The sequence below is a fragment of the Eschrichtius robustus genome, chromosome 16 (assembly GCF_028021215.1).
Source record: "Eschrichtius robustus isolate mEscRob2 chromosome 16, mEscRob2.pri, whole genome shotgun sequence".
NCBI lineage: Eukaryota > Metazoa > Chordata > Mammalia > Artiodactyla > Eschrichtiidae > Eschrichtius > Eschrichtius robustus.
Genome location: NC_090839.1, coordinates 29446029 through 29472716, shown reverse-complemented (window position 1 = coordinate 29472716; position 26688 = coordinate 29446029).

Genomic DNA, 26688 nt, shown 5'->3' with positions numbered 1-26688 from the left:
CTTTGTTCCTTTCAAGTCTCTATTCTCTCAGCCAGGGTTGGCACAGAGACCGAAGCAGTGTTTTCTCTTTCTTCCTTTCCCTTTTGGATTTTTAAAAATAACTGGCTGTGCATTCAGGCAGCATTCTAGAATTGGGTTCCCAGGCTGGGGTTCAGGGCCAGGGACTTCAGCTGCCCCTCACTCCTGGGAAGACCTGGGAGGAGTGAAAGCAAAAAGGCCGGAGGGATGGGGAGGGCATTAAACCCATGCCCTTGAGACAGACTCAGGCTGAGGCAGCAGTCCTGTGAGGTGAGGCTGGAGAGCAGAGACAGAGCGATGGGGGTTCCAATCCTGGCCGCAGCACCCCCAAGCTGGCCGACTCTGGTGCACTCCCATCCTCTTTTGGACCTCAGTTTTGATAAGTGTAAGATTAGAGGTCAGAGAAGAGATGGCTGCCTCTCTCCGTTGCGGGGTCCATGTCAGACATTGCTAATCAACCCCCCCGCACCCCCGCCCTCAACCCCCAAGCTTGGATGAGCCCTGCGAATCCTTTTCAACACAGTGCCCTGGGTGTTTAATACCAATTGGATTTGAGCAATGCAAAATGAGACCTACTTCCCATCCTGGGACATCTCCAAGGGGCCAACGTGAAGTGGGTACTCAAAAAATATTTATTAGATGAATGGAAATTTTTTTTTTTTTAGTCCTTACTACATGTTCTAAGTCCTTTCTAAGCAGTGAACAAAACAGAGTTCTTGACCTTAATCCAATGCGTGGGGGAGACAGGCAATAAGCAAATAAGCAGAGAAATATATATCAGATGTCAGGTGATGATCAATGCTGTGAAGCAAAATGAACCAGAGTAAAACAATAGAGAGTGATAGAGTGTGGGTGTGGTGGAGGGGGTCACATTGTAGATAAGGTCATCAGAGAAAGTCTTCTGAGGAGGTAATAGCACAGCAGAGAACTCAACAGAGTGAGAAATCTCTTAAGATTCCATCGCTCTAAGACTATGAGTGGTTTGACACTAAGATTCTAATTTTTGTTGTGTAAGATTCTAGAATCCCATGAATCTAGGAACCTGTAACTAAAATTACAATATTTACTGCTTTCACATTCCATGACAATGATTCTAGAATTTTGTGACTCTGAAATTCTAGGATTCACTGAAGCATCTTTTTGCTTGAATAGATCAGGATTCATTGCCTACCCTCTCCCTGCTACCCCTAGGAAACGGAGCTGAAAATAGAAACCCTCAAAACAACAAGCCATTCCAGCTCTAAGTGCCATAGTAAAGAAATGGTCCAATGTTGCTCCAATGGTTTAATTGCAGCAGCCCATTCATGAAGGATCTTCAGTTGATGAAGAGGAGTGAGGCCTCAGGGAAAGGCGTGGCTTGTGGCTACCCCTGGGGAGAGGTCTGAACCACCACCCTAGGTGAGGCTGATGCTCTGGGGAGCTGGCTGGATTTTAGCAGCTAAAGCCCTGGTTGGCTGGATCAAATGCCCTTTGCCTTTGGGAATCAAGAGGGTGTGGATATTTTAACTAGGAGATTAAGAAAGGCCTCTCTGGGGCAGTGGCATTAGAGCTGGATCTGAAGACTAAGAGAATGCCAGGTTGACAGACTGCCAGGGGAAGCCAGTTCCAGGCAGAGGGACTAGCAGATGCAAAGATCCTGAGGTGAGAGAGAGCTTGGCTGGTTCCCAAAGCAGTCGGAACATAGAAAAATGAGGAGATGAGATCAGAGGGCAGGAAGGGGCTGGGTCCTATATGGGTTTGTAGGCCAGGACTAGGAATGTGGAAGCTCCTGGGAGGTTTTAGACAGAGCAGTGACATAATGTTAATTCCATATTTAAAAGATTCCTAAGTGCTCTGAGTAGAATGGACTACTTCGGGCAAGAGTAGAAACTCGATCAGAAGGAAACTGGTAATTTGTCCCAGTGAGAAACGACGGTGGCTTGGATTTAGATGGTGGCAGTTATTCCATCTGTTCATCTCTCCCTTCTTCCTTCTCTCTCTTTCTTCCATCCCTCCCTCCATCCATCCATTCATCCATTTATTAACCAAATACGTATTAAGTGTCTATGGGGAGTCAGGCACAATGCTGGGATTACAAAGATGAATTAAACATGGTTCCCAACCATGAGGAGCTCACAGAATGGCAGGGTGTATGTCATTGCAATGTAATGATATGAACACTCCAGTCAAGGAATGCACCAAGAATGGCGCGAGCTCAAGGGAGGAAATGTGTTGAGACTGGGAAGTTGGAAAAGGCCTCATGGAGGAGGAGTTGATATTTGAGTTGGGCCTTTTGAAAGGCACAGAGGAGTTGGTTAGGCAAGAGAATGTCCCTGGCAGAGGGACAGCGTGAGTAAAGGCAAGGAGGTAGCCTGAGAGAGCATGGCGTGTACTGGAAATGTGTAGACGTCCGGGTTGGTGGGATCAACAGGTGTGTGGAGGGACACTCTGGGAGAGGTGGAAGGTATGCTTGTGACGGGCCTGCCCCTTGCTGCTCAGCTCTGCCTGCCCCTACCAGAGCCGAGTAATTTAATTAAGTACCAGCTCTTAAATAAGATGCAGCTATTTAGCAGATGTTGCCTTCCACCCCAGATGGAGGTGCATCTTGGCGATGGGCACAGTATTTCTAGGGCGTCTAATTTGTGAGGCTGCAGAGAGGAAAGAAATTCAAATGCTGCCATTATTATCTAATGGCCATTATTCACTCTGCACCCCTCCTCCCCCAGTGCCACTGCCACTGCCACTTCCACTGTCAGACATTCCTGTTGGCTTTGGACTGGAGACAGAGAGGTGGGCTGGCAGGTGGGCTGGGAGTTTGACTTGATGGTTCTCACTCAGAAAACAAGAGAAGAAAGCAAATGAAAAAACTGCCAATCCACAGAGCCCCCAGGAACTTCTTTTTTTTTTTTTTTTTTATTATTTATTTTTGGCTGTGTTGGGTCTTCGTTTCTGTGTGAGGGCTTTCTCTAGTTGCGGCAAGCGGGGGCCACTCTTCATCACGATGCACCGGCCTCTCTTGTTGAGGAGCACAGGCTCCAGACGCGCAGGCTCAGTAGTTGTGGCTCACGGGCCTAGTTGCTCCGTGGCATGTGGGATCTTCCCAGACCAGGGCTCGAACCCGTGTCCCCTGCATTGGCAGGCAGATTCTCAACCACTGCACCACCAGGGAAGCCCCCCAAGAAATTTTATGGTAGTGGAAAGTGACCTATCCCCCAGAAAAAGGCACAGATAATAACTGCTATCTATTGAACTCCTACTCAGAGCCAGGTGCTGTGCGAGGGGCTTCACAGACCTTGTCTCTGGTTCTCTAATCCTCCTATCCCCCATGCAAGGTTCCTGCTTCAGGGCCTTTGCCCTTGCTTTCTCCCCTGTCTGGGAATGCTCTTCCTCCAGCTGCCCACATGGCTCATTCCCCCATGTCTTTCAATATCACTTCCTCACAGAGGCATGCCCTGATCCCCGCCCCCCCCCCCCCACCACATAAAATAGCACCTTCTCCATCAATCTCTACTCCCTTACCTTGCTTTATTTTCCTTCATCACCCGATATGTGTATGCTGTTCAGTGTCTGTTTCTCTCCTCTAGAGTTTAAGCTTCTGAGGGCAAGGAGTTTTGTCTGTTTTATTCATTGTGGCCCCTCCAGCACTCAAAAGAATGCGTGACACAAGGCAGAACTCTGTGAATATTTGTTCAATGCGTGGGAGAATGATCAACAGATCTCACTGAACGTATGAGAAAAGCGTCAGGGAGACAAAATCACTTTCCCAAGAGTTATACAGCCAGCAAGGGGCAAGCTTGGATTTGAATTCGGGTCTGTCTGATTCTAAAGCTCTGCCCCTTTCCTTGAAAGTTTCTCTTCTTCTCTTTCTCCATAGCACTTATCACCACTTACTTGGTATTATCTGTTCCTGGGTTTGGTGTCTGCCTCCCCAACTAGAATGGCAGCTCCACTGCAACAGAGTTCATCTGTTTTGTTCACAACTGACTCCTCTTACACACACACTTCTTCTTTAATCCTGGAAGCAATCCTACCTCTGCAAGGTAGGTTTCATCCATGCCATTTTACAGATGGGAAAATTGAGTGTCAATCAGAGAAACAATTTGCCTTGCCCAAGGTCACCCACCCAGTGAGTGGAGAGCTGGGATTTTCATTTGTCCAACCAAAGGCACCAGCTGCCTGGCCAGATGCAACTTACCAGGGCCCGTGTTTCCCCTCAAGTTTGGCAGTGTCAGGGCCAGTGTGAAGCTCGCCCTTAATTCATAACTCCCCAGTTTTGTCCATTTAAGTGAAAACTTTGATGTTATTTTAACCCCAATCCTCCATTGACTTCAGTGGAAGTTTTGAATCCATGAGGAAGGTCTGACAGCATTTTTGGAGGTAGCACAGGCACCCAGTGGAAATCACATTAGCATACTCATTATCTCAATGTCCTTTGAATGTGTTTTTCCGCTGTTCCCTTAAAGTGACTCAGCGACAATGGATCCTTTCTATTCACGAATTCCTGGGACTGAAGTGGGCTGTGGTTGGCTCCTAGGTGCTTCTCTGTGCTTTCCAAATGGTGACGATGATGTGAACCCATGTGGCATAAGGTAATGGAAAGAATGTCATCCAGGCAGATACCCTGATGGTGCATGAAGCACATGGTCTGGGTCTGGAAGAAACAACTCCTCAAGTCACGTAGGCAGGTGTGGTGGGACCCCCCAGGGGTGGCAGTGGGGGCACAGGTAACAAAAGCTGTTGCTCAACTGCCTTCCCAGGAGGCTACCCCCGTTAACAGGAGGCCTCTGGAGGCAGCACAGAACCAGGGATGGCTCTGGGTTGACAAGATGGTTGCTCAATTCTGGAAAGTGCCAGGATCACCTGGGGAGCATTTACCAACACTCAGTGTCCAGCACCCCCTCAAAAAACCATTAGGTTCCAGACCTGGGGGGCTTGGGGGAACAACTGGGCTTCAAAGATTTTTGAGTTTTCCCCAATGACTCCAGTACGCCAACAGGCAACTAGTAAATGGAGCTAAACTGCTTTCAAACCAGAGGGGAGGGGAAGAGAGAAGTTGTGTGATGGTTGATGGTGGGGAGGACGGGGGCAATAAGAAGTCCTCCAAGGATGTGTGCCAGAGAAGGAAGGTCAGACAAAACACTCTTGGTTTTGTTTTGTTTTGTTTTGTTTTTTAATTTTTATTTATTTATTTATTTATTTTTGGCTGTGTTGGGTCTTCGTTTCTGTGTGAGGGCTTTCTCTAGTTGTGGCAAGTGGGGGCCACTCTTCATCGCGGTGCACGAGCTTCTCACTATAGTGGCCTCTCTTGTTGCGGAGCGCAGGCTCAGTAGTTGTGGCTCACGGGCCTAGTTGCTCCGCAGCATGTGGGATCTTCCCAGACCAGGGCTCGAACCCGTGTCCCCTGCATTAGCAGGCACATTCTCAACCACTGTGCCACCAGGGAAGCCCTGTTTTGTTTTTTTTTAAGAAAAATTTCAAGTACAGCAAAATGGAGAGACTAGTACAATGACCTGCTTACCAGTTACAGTCTCATCAGTTATCAACAGGATGTCCCTCCTGTGGGGGGAGTTGAGGTGTGTGTGGGAGGTGAGGCACCCCAGCTTCCCTGGGAACCTTCTGGAAAGCCAGCGCTGCTCACCGGTGGTTCTGTGACAGTGGATCCCTGGTGTGAACGCAGAGCGCCAGCACCAAGCTCTCAGGGTAGGACAAGCTTTGACAGGGGAACCAACAGCTGGGACATAAGAACTTTTGTATTAAGGAAAAAAAAGTTATACTTAAGAAATTCCCACCTATTTGGAATAATTCCTCCTTGGCTAGTTCTTTGGTTCTGATGTTTTGGGATGGGGCTGTGGGCCTTACCCCTAAAAGGATCAAGGAAGTGAGGGAACTAGCCTGGGAACAACCAGAGGGTGCAGCTGGGGGAGTGGAAACTGGGCTGGGCTGTCTCCAGGAAGCCCTCTGCTGTGTGCTTCTTTGTTCATATGACAATGATTCACTGAGCACCTACTACATGCTGGACGTTGTGTTCTTGATGATAAGGACACAGTGGTAACACGATGGATGAAGATGCTTCCCCCTCTGCAGCTTACATTCTAGCGCAGGAGATGGACCACAGGAAGTAAAATACACAGCATGTCAGATCGCACTCAGTGCTATAGAGAAAAATAAAGCAGGGAAGGAGACTGGGTGGGTGGTAATTGTTAAGGTACCCAGGGAAGGCCTCTCTGCTGAGGTGACCCAAATAAGATGATGGAGGGAGCCATGTGGGCTGAGGAACTGCATTCTAGGCTGAGGGAACTGCAAATACAAAGGCCCTGGGTATGGGGTTGGGGGTTGGGGCATTGGGAGTGCTTCTTTCAGGAACAGCAAGCCCCTTGCGTGGCTGGAGCAGAGGGAGACTGGGGGACGGGGCTGGCAGGGAGGCAGATCTATAGGGCAAACTGATGAGGCCAGACACATAAGACCTTGAAGGCTTTTGTAAAGACTTTTGCTTTCCTGCTGCATGTGAAGGGGAGCAGTTGGTGGGTTTTGAGTGAGAGGACTGAAAGATCTGGCTTACATTTTAGTGGGACCTCTCTGGCTGCTGAGTGCAGAACAACTGTAGAAGGTGAGCACAGAGCAGGAAAAGGCTGTTGCAGTCACCCCAGGTGACAGATGCTGCCAGCTCAGACCAGGGAGGTGGTGGTGGCCTGGGGCAGAAGTGGTCAGGTTATGGGTAACTTTGGAAGGTAGAAGCAATGGGATTGGTTGACTGAAGGAATGCAGGAGGGTGAGATGAGGAGAGTGGTCAGGGATGGTGCCAAGGTGTTGAAACTCAGCAACTAGAATTACGGGGTTGGCATTTCCTGAAATGGAAATCCTGCAGGAGGGCTGGGTGTTGGAGGAATGATTGGGAGTTCTGTTTTGGACAGGTTAGATTTGAGATGCCCGGACAACACAAAATGCAGGTGTTGATTCATCTGCTGGACATATGAGTCTAGAGTACAGGGGAGAGGCCTAGCCTGGAGTCAACCCTGATGGTAGGTGAGATCACTAAGGGCATGGTCATAGATGGAGAAGTGGACCAAGGACTGACCTGGGGTTCTGGTGTAACAGGCACAGGGCCAGACTATTTCTCCTGGCCTCCACTGGCCAGCACCAGGCCTGGGGGGCTATGGAGGGGTGTCCTAACACTGCCTTCCCTGGGTATTTACCCTGAGGTTAAAGGCAAAAGCTGAGCTAGCCTCATTTTGGAAGAGCAGAAACTCTCAGGTTATATGGACCCCCGGTGATTGTTGTAAAGCTACTTGCAGGGAGTGGAAGGCAAGAGTTTGACCACGCCTCACAGAATGCAGCTTAGCCACTGAAAAATCATTCAGCACTCAGTGCTCCGGGGACCAAGTTAGTGCACGGTCCGCTCAGCAGCCGTAGTCTGCTGGTCTTCACTTCCTCTGTGCCTTCACATTGTCTTTGCAATAACTGACCTTGTGGGGTCTTTCAGTTTTTATGCATTTTCCCAACTCTGGGATCCAGATTCAAACACACATCCCTGATTGGTGCTGATTGGTTTAGTTAATTGTGCTCAGCCCTGCTGGGTGGAGCTTTTGCACCAAGCGATACCATTGGCAGCTGACTGGCCTATATTTCAGAAGCATTTGGGTCAGGTGACATCTCCTGCTCCAATAAGCTGTTGTGGCAGTTATGGAGTTATGGAGGCACTAGCGGGTACAGAATATAAAGTCTGAACCATAATGGAACATGGATTAAGGTGGACTCTGGGGCAGAGAAACCCCCTGTGTTCGGGTTCAGTCTCCAGCACTTACTGTGACCTTGGGCGGGTTATTCGAGCTAACTGTACCTCCATCTCTGTAAGTGGAGAATAATAATGTTAACTGCATCTTTGGGTTGTGGTGAGGCCTATGTAAGATGATCAATGAAACGCACAGTACAGTATTTAAGTAGAACTCAAAAAGTGTTCATCACTGTTGCCACTACTATCAGGGGACAGTTTATCTGCACTAAATTAGATGCTTTAAATGCACGTTCTCGTTCAGTTCTTCACAAAATCCCAATGAGATAGGTTGTCTTTTCAGTCCCATCATGTAGGTGTGAAAATGGAGGCACAGGGAAGTTACCTGACTTGTTCTAGGGTCCCTCAGCTATTAAGCATAGAGCCGGGATTCAAACACAGGTTTATGTGGCTCCAGAACCATTGCTCTGATTCACTGTGCCCCCTGAAAGGACACCTATGTATAAATGCCCACCCTTGGCCACTTCTGCAGGGCTGTGGGCAGGAGCTCTTTACCCCCTCTCCAAGAGGTGTAGCAAGCTCTCTGATCCCCCCGACCCCCCCACCCCCCCACAGCTGTCCCTGCCCTCCAAGGATGCAATCTGCTGAAGTGGGGACTGCATCCCTCACTGGCTCTGGTCTGCAAAGGCCATTCCTATCCCTTGTCCTGTGTGGTCCTCAACAAGTGGATAAATGAGCAGATTAGGGATTATATTCCTCCCATTTGACAGATGCAGGAACTGAGACTGATCAAAAAGATGGAATCAGAATTTGAACCCAGGTCTGTCTGTCCTTTTCCCTTCCTCCACCCCCCTTGCAGGGCAAAACTGAACCCAAGGGTATCAGGAGCCACTGTAGGTTCTTGAACAGGGTAAAGTAAAGGCAAGAAGAACTCGGGGTCAGAACAGAGAACCTCAGAGCTGGAAGGTGCCTCCTTTAATTGGGCCCGGAGAGGCCAGGGGGTCACTGGGTCTGTACCCTGATCATTGCTGAACAATTACCCAGTTCTGCAAAGTTTCTTACTCGTGACCTGGGGTTCTTTCAGGGTGTAAAGGAAATGGAAAGAGATGAATTCCAGGTGCCAGTTTAATTCCATGAGGTTCAGTATGCCTGCCTGACCCTGAGGTTTCATGCAGGCTCCCTGACTGAAGGATTACAGCAAGGAAGGAGTATCTGCAGGCTCTTGGCTCTTGTTTGCCTCTTCTAACACTCACACACCAAGCAGGGCCTTGCCCGTCCTCCAGGGTGGTTACCAGTAAACAGTCCCTGGGCTTCACATGTGTGGGTTCCTCAGCACATCCCTGAAATCCGACATCAAGGATTGGAATCTCTGTCTTGCACCTACTCACTGTGTGACCTGGGGCAAGTCACTTTACCTCTCTGGATTTCTGTTTCCTCATGTACAATCCTCTCGTATTTGGTTACTGTGAGAATTGAGTAAGATGTTCACATAGTGCTTGGTGCAGCGCCTGGTGTGTGGCGAATGCTGTCATTGTTATTTTAGGCATTAAAATCCCATGGCCCCCACACAAAAATCTTCAGACACTTGCTGTTGGCATGGGAATGATGAAAAGATTTACCTTTTAGAAACATAAAAGAATAATTTAAAAAGAAGGGTTATTTTGGTGACAGTGTGGCGGTTGTATTAGGAGGAACAAGACTGAAAATGAAACATGTCCATTAGGAATGTATTTGGCTGTTGGTAGTAAAAAAAATCCAACAATGGAACAGATTTCTAGTCTTGCCTCAATATTCACTCTCCCTGTCTTCCTTAGGCAATAGAATCCCTAATTTTAGCTGGGCATGTGGCAGTCTAGAATGAAGATGACAGTTCCTAGCTTCCCTTTCATATTCTAGGTATGGCCATGAATTTCTCTTGCCAATGAGAAATGGTTTATGTGATTTCTAGAGAATGTCTTAAAAGGGAGTGATGTCTCATCACTCCTCTCTTTCTATATGCTGGCTGGAATTTGACATGTGATGACTGGATCTCAAGCAGCCCTTTTGGACCATGTGGTAAATTAAAGATGGTTGCTAATTCTTTGACCCTCTTTCTTTCAAAAGGAAAAGTCTATTTGAAAGAGTAAATTCACTTCACTTAAATCTGGGCTGGCCTGTGACTTCTTAGACAAAAAGAGTAGAATGGAAATGATGCTCTGCCATTCTGGGCCTTGTCCTTAAGAGGACTGGCAGCTTCTGCCATGGCCTCTTGGATCCATGAGCTACCATGGAAAAGGTCAAACCACTCTGCTGGAGAGAACACCTGGAGAGCCCCTGAGACTACATAGAAAGGGAGAGGGACCCAGCTGAGCTTAGCACTGTAGTCATCCTCACTAAAGCATTCAGGCATCCCAGTAAAACCATCAGCTGAATATGACAAGCGACTAGTTGATGCCTACAGATCAGAAGGATCACCTAGCTGAGCCCTGCCCAAATTTCTGACCCACGAAACTGTAGAAAATAATAAAATAGTTATTGATGGGGGTTGTTTGTTATATAGCCAGAAATAACGAGAACAGACCATGAGGTAGAAGCTATTTGCTGAGGATGGTGCACCAATTATACCAGCCCTGGTCTGGCTACCTCCAAATTTCTTGTTACATAAGCAAAGTAAACCCTATTTGTTAAAGCCTTATGATACCTTGGGTTATTGCTCAAGGCCTCAGTTTCCCAATTGTTAAATTGGACACTAGCTCCTGTCCTATTACCTCCCAAGTGCCTGAGAGGATAAAGCAATAATCAGGAGGAGGGGTTCTTTTTCATGTAATATAAACAGTGCTTGTATCCAACAAGACCAATCAGTGACATGCTCAAGCTGTTATAATATATCTAACCTGTTCATGATGGATGTGAACTCATCATGAACCAATTACAAAGGATTTTGGAATCAGACACACTAGGGCTTGAGGCTCAGCTCTGCTCCTTTCTAATGTGATGAACTGGGGCAGTCAGTAAATCTCTCCCAGCCTAGTTTCCTCATCAATATAACACAGATGATGCTATTTCCCTTGTAGAGTCTGTGTGAGGATTAAATGAGATTAATCCATCCATTTGATAAATACTGAATTTCTCCTATGTTCTAGGCCAGACCCACTCCTGATATTGGTGGGGCCTGGGGCCCACTCACCTCCCAAATCTAAATATTTAAATGTTATATATCAAGCTAATACATTGTTTTAAAAATGTTCTATCCTTCTTGATGAATATAACTTCATAACAACCTGGAAGGCCAGGTTCAATTTGGAAAACTCAGACTCCTCAGACATCTGCACTGAGATGTAGAGTGGTGGCGGGCAGAGCTGCACCCCAGCCTCCAGCTCCCCAGATGCCTTCTCCCTTCTCACCCCCGGCTCCATGCCACACTGTGTCTCACATGTATCCCAGGCTGCCTGTCCAAGCTCCCTTCACCCCATGCTCCACACTGCCCTTTGGCTACATCCTGGACCTAGTGTTTTGCCTCCAGAGAACAAGCCAAGGAGAGGCCTGCACAGGCCCTGGAAGCAGCTGGGACTCTTGGGCAGGGAGCTCAGGGATCCTGGGGCCCCAGAGTGTGTCTAGAAAGGGAATGAAGTCTTGGGTGGGCATGTCCCCTTGGCCCTGTGAGGACATATGCAGCTGGTGGAGGGCCAGAGAGAGGCCCTTTAAAGCATGAGAACCAGGGAGCAGGGCAGGATCCCCCTTGCCTGGATCTGAGGCCTGTGCTGGTGGACATACATCAGTGTATGAAACAGACACCGTCCCTGCCCCTTTCCTTCAATGTGGTCCTCTGTCTCACCCCTGCCTGTAAGATGAGGGCTTAGCCGATCTGACATCTCCAAGTTTGTGTTGGAGACCAAGGGCTGGGGACTTGGTGAATGTCAACATGAATCTCCTAGATACCAGGAGATCAGATGTGATCAGATGGGTATGTTTAAGACCTGAGTGATCAACTTCCTCCTCCAGCCCAAGCCTGGCAGAGCAGGAAGGGCCTCCACTGGCTAGTCCAGCCCATTATTCACACAAAACTTCAGCAGCCATAATAGCAACATGACTTCCCATCACACCTGGAATAAAATCCCAGTTCCTTGCCAAGACCTGCAAAGCCTCTTCCACTCAGCCTCTGGCCACCTGCAGTCTCCTCGCCCATCACTCTTGCCCTTGTTCACTGAGCTGCAGCCCCCTTGACCTTCCTTGTGTTTACGAAATGTAAGGAGTCCACTCCTCCCACCTCTAGGCCTTTTCCCTTGCTGTTCCCTCTGCCTGGAGTACCCAGCTCTTTGCACAGCTGGATCCTCTCATTCAGGCATCAACTTAGTCGCCCCATGACATAGAGATGTTCGGGAATAGCTCTCCTCTAGCCCAGCGCTCTCTTTTTAATGTCTCCATTTTACATCTTTACACTACCAGAAGTGGCAGGTGGAGTGATTAAGAGGTTACCCTTGGAGCCGGACTGAGTCTAAAGCTGGTCTCCACCATCTACTGGACACTTGAGTAAATTGTTCAGCCTGTTTTGCCATGAATATATTATTCAGCCTCTAATTTTCCTTGAATAGTTGATTCAACCTCCATTTTCCCATCCGTGAAAGGGGGTGATAATTAATCTGTCTCATAGGTATTTTGTGAGACTGGATGAGCAAACGCACATATTTATAGCATTTAGAACAGAAGCCTGGCACTGGCTGTTTATTTGTGTTTGCCATTTTATTAACACTTGTTGTTATTTGAAATTATCTTGTCTGTTTATTTCTTTGTGTATTGCCTCCCTTCTCTCTATGAAAGGCAAACACCTTCTTGTGCTTGGATAAACGGATTCCAGCAAGGAGTGGGCACTGTGCCGAGCCCTTCTGTACATCTCCCGGTACAGATGGGGAAGCCGAGGCAGGGATGGAGGGCCGGGAGCGAGAGCCCTCAGGGGCCAGCCCGCCGTGCTGCCGGGAGCTCTCGGCTGCCCCTCTCGCAGGCGGGCACTGATATGCTCCGAGCGCGAGAGCAGCATGGGGTTCGGCGGTGCCGGCGTTTCGGTTCCCAGCGCGTTGGTCTTTAAGGCCCCACAGAGCGATAGCGGGAAGGCGGCCTGCAGCCCGCGTCAGCTGCGGTCCTGTCCTGTCGACACCGGAGCAAGAACAAAGATATTTGCATGAGAACAGGAACTCCTTTTGCTGAGAGGGCCTGTTTGGGGGTGCCCCTTGCGCTCCCGTGCCCAGCAGACACCCCTCCCCGAGCCGCGGGACACTCTCCTGCCGACTCATCTGTACTCTGCGGAAGCACCGGAGTCCCACAGCGGCCGAGCCGGGCAGGAGCGGCCCCAGGTCTCGCTCGGTCCGGGTCTCAGCCCCCGCCGGCTTCTCCGTCTGACCGTGCGCAAGCGTTATAAAGCCTAACTCCACGGCAACACAGCCTCCTCCAAGGATGCGCACCTGGCACGTAGGAGGGGCTCAGTGAATACGGGCTCCGATGTCCCTTTCCGACGCTGTTTCTCAGCCATCTCTTTTGAAATCCCACCCAGCTGCCCTCGGAGGCAAGATAAGCGGTAAGAGCAGGGGTTCAGGAGCCTGGGAAACCTGGATTCAAATCCTACTCTGGCGCTTGCCAGCTGCATAGCCAGGAGCAAGTTACTTTGTCTTTTGAGGCCACAGCGTCCTCACCTGTAAAATGGGGATGAAATAGTCTATAGGGTGCTTAGTTCAGTCATTCTCACAGATTAAGTGCTTAATTCACTCTTACAGTCATCACTTCCAGTTTACAGGGGGTCAATGGCAAACCCTCCAGATGTCCTGAGGGTCAGTCTTAAGCGGCCTAAAGGTCCAGATCCCCAAATGGTTTTATAGAGCCGGGTAGAGGTGCGCTCCTCTTCCCTCGTGCTCTCTCCCCAACCCCCAACCCCCATAAGATACACAGGCTTCCATGTGAAACTGGAAGAGTAATGGCTGGCTGATCAGTGACTGGAGTGGGGTTCTGGGATGTTCTTCTCCCAAGTCGAAACCTATTATTATTATTACTATTATTACTATTGTTATAATTATTTAATTAAGTACGGAAAGCCCTGGATCTTTCGCTTGGAGACAGCCTGCTATTCAGAGCAGCCCATAATCCCTCCACAGTTCCCTGCCAGGAAGGAAGCCTCACGCTGCCCTCTAGTGGCAGGCAGGGTTGTGCAGGCCCAGTGACGCGGACCAACAAGGGAACGAGAGAAACAAGCTTCACTTAGTACGTGGTGGAGGCTGTCTGGAAGAGGGAGGGAGAAAATGCAGCCTGGTTCCCCCACTGCTGTTTGTGGTCCCGCTGGATCTCTCAGGAATCTTGGGAATAGAGAATAAAAGACTGAATTTGAAAGGCACAGGAGTTTTTCCATTCTGCTTTTATTTATTTTTGAATAAATTACACATTTACATGATTCAAAAGATAAAAAAGACTGTAGAGTGAAAAAGAAGTCTCCCTTCCACTCTTGTTCCCTTGCCTTCCAGTTCCTCTTCCTAGAGGCAGCCGTTGTCATGTGTCTTGTGGATCCTCCAGAAGAAAGTCTGTGCAAATACAAATATTTTACAGGATCGGTAGCTTCCTTTGTATACTCTTTTGCATCTTGCTGCTTCACTTAAAAATGTATCACGGAAGTCCACAACTACTGAGCCCACGTGCCACAACTACTGAAGCCTGGGTGCCTAGAGCCTGTGCTCTGCAACGAGAGAAGCCACCGCAATGAGAAGCCTGAGCACCACAAAAAAGAGTAGCCCCCGCTTGCTGCAACTAGAGAAAGCCCACATGTAGCAACAAAGGCCCAACACAGCCAAAAATAAATAAATAAATAAATAAATAAATAAATAAATAAATAAATAAAATTGCCATCTCTCAAACCACTAGAGAAAAAAAGTTTAAAAAAAGTATCATGGGATTTGTTCCATATTGATTCATGTAGAGCTGCCTCATTCTTTTGAACAGCTGCATACTATTCCATTGTCTGATCTCGTAATTATTTGATCAGTCTTTTATTGACAAGCCTTTAAATTGCTCCTAATCTTTTGTAATCACATGTTACAATCACAATCTTGTATAGACACTGCTGTGCATACAAGTGAATCACTTAGCTATTGCTGTATAACAAACAAAAGGCTTTAAACAAAAAGCTTTTGTTATTGCTCATATGGATCGCTGGTGGCTGGGTCAGGCTGGGCTAATTTTGTGTTGCCTCTTGTGCCTGGATCAGAGGGCGGGTCTTGCTGGGGGCTGGCTAGTCTAGGAAGAATGGGCTCAGTTACAATTCTGGCAGTTGGCTGGTTATCAGCTGGGGTAAGAAAGGTGCCTGGGCCATGTCTCTCATCATTCAGCAACATGTAAGGCCTCTGGAAACTCAATGACTGGCATCGCGTTCCATCACATTGTGTTGGTCCAAGCAAATCACAGGCTATACTCAAGAGGTGAGGAAATGGAAACCACCTCTCCAAGGGAGAAGTAGCAAAGTCATATTATAAAGGGTATGACCCAGGAACATAAACTATTGTGGTCATTAAAAATTATGTTTCAATAGTGTTTTTATTTTATAATGGTTAGATTTACAGAAAAGTTGTAAAGGTAGTACAGAGAGTTCCTACATACCCCTGCACATAGCTTCCCCTATTGTTAACATCTTGTATTACTGCGGTACATTTGTCACAGCTAATATTGATACCAATATTAATACATTATCATTAGCTCAACTCCATACTTTATTCAGATCTCATTAGTTTTTCCTTAATGTCTTTTTCTGTTCCAGGATCCCATCCAGATGTCATATTACACGTAATCATTATGTCTTCTTAGACTCCTCTTGGCTGTGACAGTTTCTCAGACTTTCTTTGCTTTTGATGACTTTTATGGTTTTGAGAAGTGCTGGTCAAGTTTTCTGTAGAATGTCCCTCAATTTGGGTGTTGGGCTTTTTTCCCACGATTAGGCTGGAGTTATGGGGTTTGAGGAAGAAGACCTCAGAGTGAAGCGTCATTCTAAGCACATTGTATCAAGAGAACATGCCATCAGTGTTACTAATCATTAATGATGGTAACCTTGGTCACCTGGCTGAGGTAGTGTTTGCCGGGTTTCTCCACTGGAACATTACTCTTTTTCCCTCTTTCCATGTTGTTCTCTGTAAAAGGAAGTCACTATGCACAGCCCACACTTAAGAGATGGAGAGTATTCTCCACCTCCTTGAGGGGGCAGAATCTATATAAGTTATTTGGAATTCTTCTGCTATTTGCTTATTCCATCATTTATTATACCAATGTGTTTTCTCCAAGGAACCTAGTTCCTTTTATTTATGAATGGTATTAGAAACCAAGATCTGGATGCTGAGTGCGCTTGTTGCTACTGGGGGCCACTCTCAGTGGGCAGAGCTAGGAAATGCAGGCAGATGGTGGGAGCCTGTATATACACATAACTATAATTATTTCTACATCTATCCATTAGCATTTATGTTAAGCAAAAGATGAGTTCGCGCTAATGTCTCCAACACAAATTCATTCATACAGTTCATTCTATTCTTCTCTCCTTGCTTATCCATAACCACCCCCCACCCCCCACCCCCCACCCCGCCACCTCAACAGTAAGAAACCTGGCTCCCATCGTCTGCCATCCATTTACTTCATTGTTCAATTCTAGCGCACATGTATGGGAGTTTCAGAATTGTCAACCCATACTCCTGTGAGATGTAATTCTACAAACTAGAGAACTGCTATGGACAGTTCTTTTGGTCTTTAGTCTTATTGCTTTCAGTTATTTCTAGAGTTATTTAGGTCAGCACGCCTATTCCCCATACCCTTCAGTCACACATATGTAATGTAGTTAGATTCTCTTATAAAATTTGGGTACATTAAGATTCACTCTTTGTACTGTAAAGTTCTATGAGTTTTGACAAATGGATGGTCATGTACCTACCACTACAGTGCCATGCAGAATGGTTTCACAGCTCTAAAATATCTGCTGTGCTTCACCTGGTCAACCATCTCCCTCTGTCCAATCCCCTGGAAGCCACTGATCTGTTTTTCATCTCTATAGTTTTGCCCTTTTCTTAATCATATAAATGGAATCAAACATTAGGTAATGTTCTGAGTCTGACCTCTTTCACTTAGCAACATGCATTTAAGATTCATCCATACTGCTGTGTGGATTAACATCTTGTTCCTTTTCTTTAAATTATAGTTGATGTACAAAGTTGTGTTGATTTCTGCTGTATAGCAAAGTGATTCACTTACACATATATACATTTTATATATTCTTTTCCATTATGCTTTACCACAGGATATTGAATATAGCTCCCTGTGCTATACAGTAGGACCTTGTTGTTTATCCATTCTATATGTAATAGTTTGCATCTACTAACCCCAACCTCCCAGTCCATCTCTCCTCCACCCCTCTTCCCCCTTGGTAACCACAAATCTGTTCTCTCACAGCTTGTTCCTTTTGATTGCTGAGGAGTGTTCCATAGTATGGGTGTACCACTGTTTATCCATCGACTTATTAAAGGACATCTTAGTTGCTTCCAGCTTTATTAGGAATATAAATCTGCTATAAATATTTGTATGCAGGCTTTTGTGTGGACATAACATTTCTCATCAGTTAGGTAAATGTCTAGGTGTGCAACTGCTGCATCATATGGTAAATCTACGTTTAGATTTACAAGAAACTGCCAAACTGTCCTCCAAAGTAATTGTACCATTTTTCATTCCCACCAGCAATGAATGAGTCCCTGCTCCTCTGCATGTTCATCAGCACATGGTATTGCCAGTTTTTTTTGGAATTTGTCCATTTTAATAGGTATGTAATAGTTGTTTCAATTTGCATTTTATTTTAATTGGCATTTCCTTAATCACAAATGATGTTGAGAATCTTTACCTATGCTTATTTGTCACTTGTATATCTTCCTTGGTGAGGTGTCTGTTCATATCTTTTGCCTATTTTTAATTGGTTTTTTTGTTTTCTAATTGTTGAGTTCTAGAAGATCTTTGCATATTGTGAGTGTGATTCTTTTATCAGATATGTGATTAGCCAGTATTGACTCTCAATCTGTGGCCTGTCTTTTCATCCTCTTCACATTGTCTTTTACAGAACAAAATTTTAATAAAGTCCAACTTATCAACTCTTTTCTTTTGTGGATTGTATTTTTGGTATTGTATCTAAAAACTTTTCACCAAACCCAAGTAAAGCAGATTTTCTTCTATGTTTTCTTCCAGAGTTTTGTTGTTTTGTGCTTTACATTTATGTCTATGATATATTTTGAGTTCATTTTAGTTACTTTTTATACAAGGTATAAGATCTATGTTGGGAATCTTTCTTTTTTGCATATGGACCTCTAATTGCTCCAGCACTAGTTGTTAAAAGGCCATCTTTTCTCCATATAAGTTCAATCTTTTAAAATGTATTAAGACTTGTTTTGTGGCCTGATATATGGTATCTTGGAAAATGTCTTTCCATTAGAATCTTTAGCATTTTAGTTAGATATTTTAAATTCCCTGTCTGATAATTTCAACATGTGTTATATATGAGTTGCTTCTGACGATTGTTTTGTCTCTTCAGTCTATATTTTTTCTTGCCTTTTGGCATATGTGGTAGGCTAAATGATGGATCTTGAGATGGGAAGATTATTCCGGATTATCCAGGTGGACTTTTAGTGCAACCGCACGCATCCTTATGAGAGAGGCAGAGGGAAATTTGGCACAGAGAGAAGAGGAGAGAAGAAGGTGATATGACCATGCAGAAAGTGATTAGTCATTCAACCACAAGCCAAGGAATGCTGGCAGCTGCTGGAAGCTGGAAAAGGCAAAGAAGGGAGCGCAGCCCTATGACATTTTGATTTCAGCCCAGTGATGCTGATTTTGAATCTCTGGCCTCCAGAACAGTAAGAGAACAAATTTCTGTTGTTTTAAGCTACCAAGCTTGTGGTAATTTGTTATAGCAATCCTGCCTTGTAAATTTTTGTTGAAGGTTGTACATGTTGTATAGGATAATAAATACTGAGGGAAACAGGCCTTTAGTGTGAGGATTGATATTAATCTTGCTAGGACTCGGGCCACATTTAATGCTTCTTGTAGCTCTAGGCACCTGGGGCTTCACGTTCCTTTGTGTCCTTGTTTCCTCCTCCCTTTTGGCTCTGGAGCTTCCCCTTGTACAGCTCCTCAGAGTCCGTGTCTTGCAGCTTTTTCAGCTGTAATCCACTGTGCTTATTTACACTGGAGCCTTACTGGTGTGGTGGTGGTAGAGCAGGGCAGAGAGAGGGCATTCTCTAATCTTCCAATTAAGTCTCAGTCTTTTTGTGGGCTTACGTCTCGTCTCAGGGGTGTGGGCTTTAAAAGTGTTGCTGTTCATCTTCTAGAGGTAGAGCTCCTGCCATCCCTGCTTCTGGTCCCTTCCCCACCCCAGGTGCAACATCCCAGCCTATTTCCTCTGTTGTGTATGGTGTGTATATATATATATATATATATATATATATATACACACACACATATATATATAGGGTTGGCCAAAAATTTCGTTTGGGTTTTTATAACATCTTACAGAAAAACTGAATGAACTTTTTGGCCAACCCAAAATATTTATACATTACACACACATACACATACACACACACACACCACACACACACACTTTCCCCCTTAGGTGAAACAGGAAGGCTGGAGAGGGCTGGAGTGGTGCAGAGCTCCTTTTGCCTTAGCTGAGATAAAGTATCAGAATTGCCCTTTGGCACAATTCTCTCCACTGGAGGTTAGGGAGAAGGGTCCAGAAGGGCTATCTATGGCTGCTCTTTGCCTCTTGCCAGAGCTACATGGGGAAGTCTCTCAGATCCTCTCCATTAGAACCTGGTGAGGTTCCTGGAGGAAAACTCTGCAAAAATACGAGGTCTTCCCCACCCCCCATGACTGGGGTCCCCGGGAGTTTCTCACTCTTACGTTAGCCCACACTCAGCCTTCAGTGATTCATCAGAATTACTCCTTAAGTGTTCCACTGACTTATGGCGTTGCTACAGGTAGGCCAGTTTTTGGTGCCGTATCTCTTTGCGTGCACTTGACTCACCAGATTTTTGAGTGGTGTTTGCCCTGCAAGCTCAGGTCTGTGACGGATTCAAGAAAAGTCATTGATTTTCAGCTTGTCTAACTCTTTCTTGTTGTAAGGACAGGAGTAATGACTTTCAAGCTCGTCAAAGGTTGGTGTTGAAACCAGAAGTCCCTATTGTGGCCATTTTTTATATCAATCTGCCACAGCAAGTAAGAAATATTAAGGGTCACAGAAGTCACAGGACTATAATCTTGGAATCATAAAGACTTTGGCATAGACTCAGAGTTTTGCAACTGGGGAAGCATAAATTCTAAGATTAAAATTCCCCAGATTGAAAATCTCCATGGGCTCTTCACTGCTTACAGGATGACACGACATAAAACACTTTTCATTACCTGGCCCATTCCAGCTCTCCAGCCCCATTTCTCACCCACATCTTACCTCCCATCCAGATCCTGTTCCCGCTTGCACTCTCCCCAGAAAACAAACTCGGTATCATACTCAGGGTCCAGCCATGTGGTTAACTAATTGAGATTCCCTGATGCACTTTGAACATTGCCTGAAACATGGAAACCCCTCACCAATCATTTGTTAATCTAATTAATGAATAAAACTATAAAGCCCTTAGCACAGAGTGTAGCACATGGAAGTATTAACAGTAGCCAGTTTCTATCACGTACCTGATTTGTGCCTGACACTCTTCTAAGTACTTCACATTTATTGAGTTATTTTATTTTCATAAGCTTATGTGGTCCATAGTCTTCCTATTTTAAAGATGAGGAAACTGAAGTACAGAGAGGTTAGAAACTTGCCCAGGGTTACCCAGATGATAAGTGCAGAGCTGGGATTCAAACTCAGGGAACCCTCATCAGCGGGTTGTAATCAACACAAAGCTCCTACTGTGCTAATGCTAGATGCATCACGTACATGATCTCTAATCTCATGATAACCTCCATTTAGAAGAAATGGAGGCCAGAGAGGTTAAGTGACTTGCCCAGGGTCACACAGCTAGTAAAAGCTGCAATGAAAGTTCAAACTAGATTTGCCTGCTCTAAATCCAACACTCTTTCCTGTTCTCAACATGGCTTCTGGCCTGTCTCTTGAGAAAATGAATGCCTTTGTCATCTTGTTAAGCCATCAAACTCCTGTTCTTCCTTCAAGACATGACTTAAGGGTCCCTTCTGTTGTGACACTTGCCCTAACCTCTCCTTCATGCCACCCCAGCTGCCCCAGCCAGCCCCTTCCTCCTTGAGCCTTCACACCCCCACCTCTGCCCTTCACACCACAGTCCAGTGGTTAAAAATGCAGCTCTGCATGCAGAGGGTCTTGGGTTCAAATTATGGGCCTGCTGGGGGACTCTGATGAACTTTTCATGTAACCATCTGACCTTGATTTTTTTCTCATCTGCAAAACAGTGCTGAGAAAAGCACCTCCCTCATAGGATTGGGTGAAATATGCACCAGTCTTAGCTGAGGGCTTGCTGAAGCACTTACCACTCTGTATTATAAGTATCTGTTTAAATGTCTGTCTCCATCACTTGACTTGAGGGCAGAAGCTGATTCTGATCTATCTTTTTTTCCCTAGCACCCAGCATGGCTTAGAAGAGGTATAAATAAATGTGAAGTAAATGGATGAAAAAGAAGTAAATGAATCTTAGAATCCTACTCTCATAATTTCATCCATAAAATCTAAAAACCTTGCCTCACATAACTACAAAGTAGCAAGGATCTTAGAGATCAGCCTCCTGAGGCTTTCAATCTTTTTGACGAGCACCCACAGTTAGTAATACACTTTATAACTGCCATCCAATGTGCGCACGTGTGTGTGTGCATGCACACACACACACACACACACACTGAAAGATTCAAGAAAGAGTACTTTCCCTAACTATGTAGGATAAACCCAGATATTTATTTTTTCTCCCTTCCCATCCCCTCCCCTCCCCACCTCCTCTCTTTTCCATTTTTAAAAAATGCTGGATTAGGTCCACTACATTGATTTCATGACTCATGAATGCTTTGTGGTCTATGGTTTGAAAAACTCTTCTCCAATCCAGCTGCTCAGCCAGAATCTTCATCCCTGATGTGAGTCCTATACTTGCACACCCCTGGGAAGGGAAGTTCCTGCCTCTGAAGGTAAGAGGCTTCATTGTTGAACAGCATTATTGTTAGAAAGTCCTTCTTTCTCTTAAGCGAAATAAGTCCCCCATCACTTCCTCTTTGGTTCCCTTCCACCTGCTGGTCTCTAGCTGCGTGTTATCAAGCAGTCGCCTCATGTCACTGGGTTTCACTTCCTTCCCCTGCTCCCACACATGCACCCCCACTGAAGTGCATGGAGCCTAAAAGTCCATCATCAAAGCCACTTTTGGGGGTTAAGGCCTTGATCTTCACCCATCATCTCCCATTATTGTATTTGTTTGTTTTCATGGAGCTGGGGGTCACTAGAGCCAATCCATCCATAGTGGCTAAAGTCTTCAGTTTCTGGAACAGAGAAGTTGTTGGGATTTGTGGGATGTCAAAGAGTCTGGAGGGGTGGTGGGAGAGTGGTGCTAGTGATGTCAGGGACCCGGATGCCACAGAGGGGTCCAGCAAGGGTCCTCAGTTTGTCCTGGCACACAGCAACCTGAGGGGCCTCCTACCCTATGCCTCATGCCTGCTACCTCTGGGATAAGTTTGCCTCCCCTCACCCCTGGAGGCCAAGGGCATGTGGCAGCACAGGCCACATATTTAGCAGGGCCCTGTGCAAACTGAGAATGCAGGGCCCCGTGTTCCAAAAGTATTAAGTCGTTCAAGGCGGTGACAGAAGAGCAGTAAATCAAGTGTGAGCCCTGTGTATACAGGCCCTGTGCAACTGCAGGGTTCGTACACCCACAATTATCAGCCCTGGCACTTTGCCTGGGAGGCAGGCTCAGCAGACATGGTGAACGAGGCCTGGGTTTGGGCTGGGACTTCAGAGTGCAGGAAATGAAACCAGGCCCGTGGATGTTCAAGGAACAAGGTCCTTAGAGATCACTGGGCCCAAACCCCTCCAGCTGTAGAATCTGAGAGCCCAAAGATCACATGAAAACTGGTGACAGAGCCAGATCACAACCTCAGCCCTGGGACCCTCCCCCTCTTTCCTCTCCATCCTTTCTGAAGTTGGTCTCACCCTATGCAGTGCCTGTGGTTATTTACATGCTTACAATTTGCAAGTTTCCAACCCCTTTCCCCACTGTCCCTCTTTCTTCCGCAGGCTCTACACTCCCGTGTCCAGCTGTCCACAACTGCAATGGCCTCTTGCTTCTTCTCCTCCTTTGCCTCCTCCCTGACCCTCTCCTACCATCCTCACCACAGCCACCAGAGTGGGAGTTTTTAACTTACAAATTGGATCCCCGCACACCTCTGCCCTCAGCCCACTGATGTGTTGCGCACGGATTGCATTCTCACCTCTTTACCATGACCTACAAGGTCAGGCCCTGTGGTTTCTCTCATGATTGTCTGCCCCTCCCTCTGCAAGTGACCTTGCTGTTGATCAGAAGCCCCAGCTCATGCCTGCCCCGCAGGGTGGGTCCTTCTCTTCCCCCAGGTCCCCCATGGCCCCGGCCTCTCCTCCCTTTGTCCAGGTCTCAGCTCACACACCCCTTCCCCTGAGGTCTGGTCTTCCTATGCACCATCCCAAACACACGCCCTCACTCTCTCTCCCTCCTTCTTTACTTTCCTTCATAGTGTTAACTCTTCTGAAATCACACTGCACATTTGCTCCTTTGTTTTCAGCCTCCTCTCTAGAATGTAGCTTCCTTGAGGTTGGAGACCTGTCCTGCTCAGCTGCTCGGTGCCTTGAAGGGCACTTGGCACTCTACCAAGAGTTGTAGGAATGAACAAACTGCTAATGAAATGAATTCATTCAGCAAACGTGTGTTCAGAGGCCGTTCTGTGTCAGGTGCTGTGCTGGGCACTGAGGATTCCGACATGGAGCCAGTGGACAAGAAGGGGTCCCTGCCCTCACGGAGTTGGGTGACTGCCTTGGGGAGAGACAGAGCTTTGTTTGGAGGAGGCAGCGTGACATGAGTGGTTGTCTAAGCTGAGTCTGAGTCCCGCTAACAGGTGGTGAGGGTGAAAGATCATGGGTCCTTGCAGCAAGGGGTTGAATTTTAGGGACCATGCATGCCCCTTTCTGAAGAGCTAGGGCCTCTCTGCCCCTCTCTGGTCCCTCAGCCCATTAGGCCAGGGCTGTGCTGGAGCTCACACTCATGATGAGGGCTCTTGAGGCCCCGGGACCCCTAAGAGGTGGAGCTTGCAGCCTGGGGCACATCCGTGTCCTGTGGCACTGGAATCAGGAAGAAGATGACTTGGCTCCACTCAGAGGAAACTGAGCCTCCCGCAGTGGGCATGCGGTCCAGCCTGAGTGAGCCCTGTGGGTACCTCGGCCTCCTTGGACCACCCCCGAGAGGACTCCAATCTCCCCACTTCTCTCAAGGCAGGCAGCCCGTGGCTACCCAGCCCCTGCAGCCCAGCCCTGGTGTCACCAGTCTCCTCCTTCCATGCAGATGGTGTGACTGAAGCTGAAGGGCAGATACAGGGGCCCTTGAAGGCAAAATCACTTCCTCCAGGAAGCCATCTCTGCTTTCTCTCTGGTAGTGCTTCCTCCTTTTCCTTATCCCCATGGCATACATTTCCTCTTTGTTTATTTATCCAAACATCCATCCATCTATCCATCTAATCAACAAACATCCATTGAGCACTTACTATGCTCTCGGCACTTACAGTAGTGAACAAGAACATAGCCCCTGCCCTCGCAGAGGTTACTGCCTAATGAGGGAAATTATGCAACTGGTTGCTAATTAAAAATTAAATTACAGATGTGATAAATGCTACGCAAGAGAAGTACCTGAACTTCACTGTAAGAAGGCTTTCCTGAGGAAGGCACATTTCATCCAAGACCATGCTGTCCAATGTGGCAGTTGAGCCCGGCCAGTGCCACGCAGAAGCTGAAGTTTTAATTGTATTTAGTGTTAATTATTTCAAATTTTTAAAAACTGAAGCACTGTAATATATATATTTTTTGTTAATCACAACTTTATTGTTTGGGTAGGACTACATTTCACTGTAACTGTGAAGACCAAAGGAAAAAATAAAGTAATAATACCACAGTACTTTTATTTTTATTTGTCTATTTTTTAAATTTTTTTATATATATATTTTTAAACTATTCATCTATGGCTGTGTTGGGTCTTCGTTTCTGTGCGAGGGCTTTCTCTAGTTGCGGCTAGTGGGGGCCACTCCTCATCGCGGTGCACGGGCCTCTCATTATCGCGGCCTCTCTTGTTGCGGAGCACAGGCTCCAGACGCGCAGGCTCAGCAATAGTGGCTCACGGGCCTAGTTGCTCCGCGGCATGTGGGATCTTCCCAGACCAGGGCTCGAACCAGTGTCCCCTGCATTGGCAGGCAGACTCCCAACCACTGTGCCACCAGGGAAGCCCCCATATTTTTTTTAATTTTTGAATTTTATTTTATTTATTTTTTTATGCAGCAGATTCTTATTAATCATCCATTTTATACACATCAGTGTATATATTTCAATCCCAATTGCCCAATTCATCACACCACCAACCCCACCCCCCGCCGTTTTCCCCCCTTTGTGTCCATATGTTTGTTCTCTACATCCGTGTCTCAATTTCTGCCCTGCAAACCAGTTCATCTGTACGATTTATCTAGGTTCCACTTATATGCGTTAATATACGATATTTGTTTTTCTCTTTCTGACTTACTTCACTCTGTATGACAGTCTCTAGATCCATCCATGTCTCAACAAATGACCCAATTTCGTTCCTTTTTATGACTGAGTAATATTCCATTGTACATATGTACCACATCTTCTTGATGCATTTGTCTGTCGATGGGCATTTAGGTTGCTTCCATGACCTAGCTTTGTAAACAGTGCTGCAATGAACATTGGGGTGCATGTGTTTTTTTGATTTATGGTTTTCTCTGGGTATATGCCCAGTAGTGGGATTGCTGGATCATATGGTAATTCTATTTTTAGTTTTTTATGGAACCACCATACTGTTCTCCATAGTGGCTGTGTCAATTTACATTCCCACCAACACTGCAAGAGGGTTCCCTTTTCTCCACACCCTCTCCAGCATTTGTTGTTTGTAGATTTTCTGATGATGCCCATGCTAACTGGTGTGAGGTGATACCTCATTGTACTTTTGATTTGCATTTCTCTAATAATTAGCGATGTTGAGCAGCTTTTCATGTGCTTCTTGGCCATCTGTATGTCTTCTTGGGAGAAATGTCTATTTAGGTCTTCTGCCCATTTTTGGATTGGGTTGTTTGTTTTTCTAATATTGAGCTGCAAGAGCTGTTTATATATTTTGGAGATTAATCCTTTGTCTGTTGATTCGTCTGCAAATATTTTCTCCCATTCTGAGGGTTGTCTTTTCATCTTGTTTATGGTTTCCTTTGCGGTACAAAAGCTTTGAAGTTTCATTAGGTTCCATTTGTTTATTTTTGTTTTTATTTCCATTACTCTAGGAGGTGGATCAAAAAAGATCTTGCTGTGATTTATGTCAAAGAGTGTTCTTCCTACGTTTTCCTCTAAGAATTTTATAGTGTCCAGTCTTACATTTAGGTCTCTAATCCATTTTGAGTTTATTTTTGTGTATGGTGTTAGCGAGTGTTCTAATTTCATTCTTTTGCATGTAGCTGTCCAGTTTTCCCAGCATCACTTATTGAAGAGACTGTCTTTTCTGCATTGTATATCCTTGGCTCCTTTGTCGTAGATTAGTTGACCATATGTGCATGGGTTTATCTCTGGGCTTTCTATCTTGTTCCATTGATCTATGTTTCTGTTTTTGTGCCAGTACTATATTGTCTTGATTACTGTAGCTTTGTAGTATAGTCTGAAGTCAGGGAGTCTGATTCCTCCAGCTCCGTTTTTTTCCCTC